Consider the following 6,982-nt stretch of genomic DNA (forward strand, 5'->3'; position numbering starts at 1 on the left):
ATTTTATTATTTTATTTTGTTTTTGCTAAGTAAAATTTTGAATTTTTTTCAACAAATACTAGCATTAGAAGGTTTGGCTATAAAAATATTATGTATAAATGTTTTAAAATATTGAACGTCATGGTGTTCTAATCATTTTTCTAATCATAAAAATTAACTAGCCTGTAAACTGCGCTACTAATAAAATGGTGAATAATATAGAAATCCACAGTGAAAAATTAAAAACCCGTGTCATGAACGTGTGGATTTTACAAAATTAAAACACTCCCTTTAATGTCCATGGGATTGATGGTACTTTGTAACCCCTTAAAAAGGGAATAAAAACAATAATGCACTAAAATATGGGTAAATGCCCAGAACTAAAAAAAAAGATTGCAGGGTTTTGTTGGTTTTAAACCGAAAACGCTTTATACGAAAAAAAAATGCGATTTCCCAAAACCAAATCCAAAAACCTTTTAACAAAAGGGACAAAAAAAACCCAAAAAGGGGGGAAAATTAAATTTTTCCGATTTTCTTTCTTTCAACCCAAATTTTATTTTAATAAAATTTTTTTCAAAACACCCTGTTTTGGTAAAAACATTTTTTTAAACCCAAAAAAATTTCAATTTCGACAGCAAATATAGATCGACCATGATAGTAATAATAAAGCGGAAAACATATTAAAAGAACACAAGATCGGAAATGTGATATATTGTGATAACAAATTATTATCAAAAGAATAGTTAATTTAAGGAAATGTTTATCAAATTAAGAAATACTATTCTCTATTGATAAATAAAGAAATATGTTACAGTAATACATCGTCGTATTAACAGGAAAATATATCTAACCTGCATGCAATTACTATTTAATATTAGTACAGTAACAACCATTTTGAACAGGACTTATCAAAGAGACATTGCAATATATTGTATATTAAAGTACACATTTTGAATAATAAAAATGTACATGCATGTAACACCATTTAAGTGATTTAACCTACATGTACATTTGTATTTAAAAGATGCATTACTTAATACGGCTAAAAATTGCTGAAAAATGATTATAAACCTTTCATGAAATACTTCTGAAAGTATGTATCATCAAAATACAAAAAACAACAACAAAAACGAACGAACAAACAAACAAAACAAAAACAATAAAACCATATGGATGTTTATCATAGATTAAACGTAATTAAATAAATTTATTCATCACATGTATTGTCATAGGTAATCTCTTAAAATATTGTACATGTACAATCTTTTCTTCTAGTCTATTCATTTTCCCTTTGAACGGATGATTCTTAGGTTTTCAGAAATATTTAGATTTGAACGTATCCTGTGACGAAGATCTTATGTTTTCTTCGGGATAATTGATGCCAGCACTATTAAGTGTTGAGAACTGAGTACCGCTCAAGCCGGTGCTAGGGGGCGTGGGGATGTTGCACGTATTCATTATCCCTAATGTATAGACTCAATCAAACCGAGTCTGCAATTCTCTTGTAATTTTGTTGTGATTTAATGCTTCCGAGGGATCACTTTGTTTGCAGATTTTTATTTACTGAACATATAAACACAAAGTTTTGAGAGAAGTACACTTTATATAAAGATCTCTATTTTGAATGCAAAAATCAATTAAGTTAAAGATGCACTAATGTTATCAAACGCATGATATGAGCATAAGAGGTATCACTATAGGAACTATAATGTAAAAAATGTTATGAGTGTTTTATATGAATATATGAAAACTATGACTTTCAATGTAATATGTTATGAACTTTTGAATTAAAAGCTTGTTTTGATGTTTTCATAGAAAGAACGAAAACTGAAAATAGGTTGTAGAACTCCACTAGAAAAGATACATAAAACAAATGTAAGAAAATCACTACCATTTCGTTTTGGCATTTGTAATTTAAAGTGTTCTTTCTTTGAAAAGAAGTCTTGTCTTTGAAAACGTTGTAAATTAAAAAGGACACAGTTCATTACAGAAAATTTATACTGTGACACATGTTAATCTAGACGAATTTATCTATTATATAAATATATACTAGTCTGGTTATTATAAATTTGGGAATCTTGTTAATTTTACTGACAGAGGAATAATAAAGAACCACATAATTATGTTTTTATCACACAACTGCCGAGCGAGGGTGGAATTTTAATTCAATTTTGATCGGTGGACTTTTATTTCCCCTCCTTGGTAATGTTCACCGTGATGCAGTTTATCTTAATTTAAACCTTCACTCTACAACATAATTCGTGGACATAATTCATGGACCATTATTTTAAACGGAAAACATTGACTTTGGCACATAAAAATGGCAACTGATAAGTTTCTCATGAAGCATGTAAAGAGAACAATAGTTGTTTTCCGTTTCCTGATGGAGAAAGTCTGACTAATGCTTTGAGGACAATACTAGCAGGGAAGTATGTAGCATTTTTTCCTTTTTTCAAATTCCTTACTTCCTTCCACTTGGACCGAACTATGTCCTAACTTGAACAAACGAATGTTTAGCAACAACATTTTTTGACCAAATGTCTGTTTTGGGGTTTTTACACCCATGAAAGGATGGTCTGCAAAATACTTTGCCGGTCTTACATTATTTTGGACTAGAACAATTTCAAATCAAAAACCGTGATCGGTATCAGTACAAGTAGTAAATATTTATACTATTTAGTACCGGTGGCAACATGTGTGTGTGTTTTTATTTATCTCGTGGCCACGGGATATAACTATGTGGCCCGGAAGTTTACTAATCGTGGCAACGAGATAGCTAAGTCGTGGCCTCGAGATATTATGTCCGTGGCCACGAGTTACTAAGTCGTGGCCACGAGATAGCTAAGACGTGGCTACGAGTAAACATATGTCGTGGCCCACGAGGTAACAAGTCGTGGCCACGAGATAGCTAAGTCCTGGCCACGGAGATAGCTAAGTCGTGGCCACGAGATACTATGCCCGTGGCCCGAGTTACTAGAGTCGTTGCCCACGAGATTACTATGTCGTTTGGCCACTATGTCGTTAGCTAAGTCCCGTGCCCACGAGATAATTAAACCAATCAGAATACGCTATATATATATTATGATTTTTTTTAATTAACAACTTACTTTTACATGCAACATTAATCTTTGAAAATACTGAAGATATTCACTTTGAACTTGTCTGATGGACCTTGGAAGGTGATTTTCTAATATGATCCTAAAGACAAGTTCAAAGTGAATATCTTCAGTATTTTCAAAGATTAATGTTGCATGTAACAGAAGTTGTTAAGTTTAAAAAAATTCATAATATCTATATATAGTGTATTCTGATTGGTTAATTATCTCGTGGCCACGACTTAGCTATTTTCATGGCCATGAACTTTTATAGTAACTCGTGTCACGACATAGTAATCTCGTGGCCACGAGATAAATAAAAATACACACATGTCACCTTTGTGCCACCGTAGATAACCGTTTTGAAAAATTAAATTATTGACAGCAAAAACGTTTACTCCGTCCGTATCAATTTCAAAGTGTCTCACTGTAGAAACATATTTAAAGTTTATTATATTAATGTTGCACGGGAAAAGTAAAGATTATAGTATTGCCTAATTAATTAATCAACACTATTAACAGTGTTGGAAAAAGTTGACTTGATAGGGAAAACATAAAAATGAGTTATAACGCGCAAGATATTGAGAAATACTGCAATTTCATTAGAAAATAAAGTGCATGCGACGTAAAATGTTCAACACTTAAATATTTAAATGCCTGTGATTTCTTTCCCAAAAAATGCCTTTGTACCAAGAAATAACCCTTAAAGATCCTGTATTTTTTGTTAATTAAGGTTGTTACCATGTATTGTATGTATGTATGTTTATTCTAGGGCTTAATGAGGGTCCATTCGCCCTTTCAGGACCCCCGACATGTCACAATTCATGTCCTTAAATTTGTTACTATTTCAACCAAAAGGTGACCTATAAATTTTGAATTCAGTAATTCACTGAATGATACTAAATATGTATGCAATCGATTTTTATGATGATACAATTTTGATGATGCACGGCAAGCCAATGAGACCATTATATGCATCATGGAGAAAAATAAATGATGAGTTTGACTGACCTATAAGATTATGCAACTCGGACTAATACCTGACACATTTTGTCCGTATGCATGACCGACAGGCACAAGCATTCTTTCCAGGTTTTAACAGGCGAATTTGGAATGAAATTTTAGCCAAACATAAGTTTCTTTTTATTTTTTTTTATAATAATGATAATGAGAATATCCCAAAACTGGTGAAATATTAAAAACATATAAACACATAGTATGATTCAGCAAATGATATAGAACAGATCATTTTAAAAAAAAATTGCCTTTTTATTGAGGGTAGCTTTAGTCAAAGGGGGTCTTGACTCCATCTATATCATTTTTCGCAGACAATATGAAGTTGACTCATATGACTATATTTGTTGAGTTGGTGGCCAGGTATCGTTCATATTCTTAGGAATATGTATCATATGGGGTTGCGATGTGTATTATTTTGTGGCTTGTCCAACTTTTTGTAAAGTTGGCTCATATGGGACCTGTAGGGCTTTATATGAATTGGTCTGTATGCATACTTAAGTGCCTTAAAGTGTCCAACCTCATAGTATCCGTTAGATTCTGCTTTCAAAATTAAAAGTAAACTTCAAATTACAAAAAAAGCATGTTATTTTGGATTGTAAATGTTTTCATCCCAAGTGATAAACTAGACTGACATAGTATCATGCTATAAGGTTGTTACCACACTTAAGTGAAATTTTATATATGTGTATAAATATGTTTCTAAACAAATTTCAAACATCGAAGAATATGTAAAATATGAAGTGCAAATATTTGTCCACATTATATGTAATCATTATAATATATGCATTCATTTCTTATTGAAAATTGAAAAAATTGACTTAGACTTTATAGAAAATAAAAATTTTATTACCTCCCTTTATTTACCTGAAATGTATAATTCGGTAATATCTTTATAAATAATGCTTTTTGGAACTTAAAATATTGATAAATCTTAATTTGAGCATCATATTTATGATATAAAACCATAGAAAAAATTTGTGTTACAGGATATTTAAACAATATCATGCAGTAAGTCTTCTATTTGAAAAATACGATAATATTATACTCACTGTTGAGGAAGGACGTGTTATCTGATCAAATTTTCACAATAAAATTAAAATTACACTACGTTCAGAATTATAACGTTTTTTTTTTTTTGTTTTTTTTTGTTCAATCGTTGAAACTGATTAAGAGGATTGTGAATGCTTACAACATAATTGAGCCGCGCCATGACAAAACCCACATAGTGCGTTTGCGACCAGCATGGATCCAGACCAGACCGCGCAAACAAGATCCATGCTGTTCGCAAACACACTGTTGGTTTGTCATGGCGCGGCTCATTTGTACTTAGAAAGCTGTCTTAAATATTCAACGATACAAAATGGCAAACTATGATCCAACTAAGATCTTCCTCACTTACAATCTAGTTCTCTAAAAAAGTAGATATCCATATCCTACATTCATCAAGAATCAAAACTATAGAAACAGAAGTTTTAAGTGCCTTATAAAAAACTCGATATATATAATCATATAGATGTCTTGTTCAATTAAAAAGTTCAAGTTATTCTTTTAGGTATTAAAAAAGTGTAGATATACCAAGGTTCAGGGAGGTTTGAGGGAGCGCAGATCTGGACCTGCCTCCTTCAGGCCTCGTCGTTTTCACTGCGTTTGCACGGCGTTTATTTCATTTAATCCAACAATATGTCGTATACTGTACATTTAATTGTCATCTTTTAATTTTAATTACATTTAAGCTTTTAGCCCCCCCCCCCCGCGCCCCTACAATAAACTTATGCTGTACATGCCACTGAAATTTGTTTTAACTGTCATCTTATTGCATATTTTTCTTATAAATTTACAACTTTAAAGCAACCTTCCTCTTTTTTTTTTTCAATTATGTGTTGTTTGGGGGGGGGGGGGGGGGGCTGTTACACGAAGGATGGAGTTCTTATGATAACTTGTCAGGAGTTCTTATGATATTTGTCACGAGTTCTTGGAAAACGTTACAGATTTCGTAAGAAACTTTATTACATATACTGGGAGAACACACGTAAAAATGTTAATTTTAAACTTTAATAAAATGGGGAGTTTGAGTTGGGTGATTAAGCTTGCCTTATATATATATTGTATTATGTGTCAGAAAAAAACTTTATAGTCCATTTTTTGTCGCCTCTTGTTTAAAACCTGGTAGTTTTGAGTAAAATTTCCAAATAACTTTAACTCATTCGTACATATTGACATGTCGGGTCGGGGAAGTCGTCCGCTAAGCTCAGTAGACTTACTCTGGAATTAAGAATATTTGGGGTTTTCCAGCTAATCTGTAGGTACAAACTTTTTACAGTTACATCTTCGAAAAAAAGCGAAACAGGTTGACTTATGTATTGTGGCGGGTAGTGCAACGTAAAGCTATAAAGGTAAAAGTTAGTTTACAAGTTGTACCGGGGAAAAACCCACATTTGCAGAGTTCCAGAAAACGTCTATATAGGTGTAAATCGCGCTACCCGGGTTCAATTCCCGGATAGTGCAGGTCACTTTCACCATAAAATCTTTTCTACGATCTTTTGCATTGTACCTCAATCTGCTCTAGCATGTTCAGAAGTTTCAGTTCCTTGTGAAAGTGGAGGTAACAGAACGTTCTATATATTATAGTACTGGTAAACTGCCCAGGAACGATGTGGTGGCTAAACTGTGCTCGGGTAAATTCATTGTGACTTACTGTCGTGATCCGGAGTGAAATCTACCAACACCACCATCACCAACGGATCAGGTCTTAAAACAGGCCTATAAATGACAAAGTTGTCAGGAACCGAAGTTAAGTCACCTTTCGTGTAGGCAGTTATCTTATTCAGGCTTATCAGATTGCCTTTTTAATTAGCCTCGTTCTAGTTCATTTGTGCCGAACATGTAGGGTT

The sequence above is a fragment of the Ruditapes philippinarum genome, unplaced genomic scaffold (assembly GCF_026571515.1).
Source record: "Ruditapes philippinarum isolate M1 unplaced genomic scaffold, ASM2657151v2 ctg298_1_1_1_1, whole genome shotgun sequence".
NCBI lineage: Eukaryota > Metazoa > Mollusca > Bivalvia > Venerida > Veneridae > Ruditapes > Ruditapes philippinarum.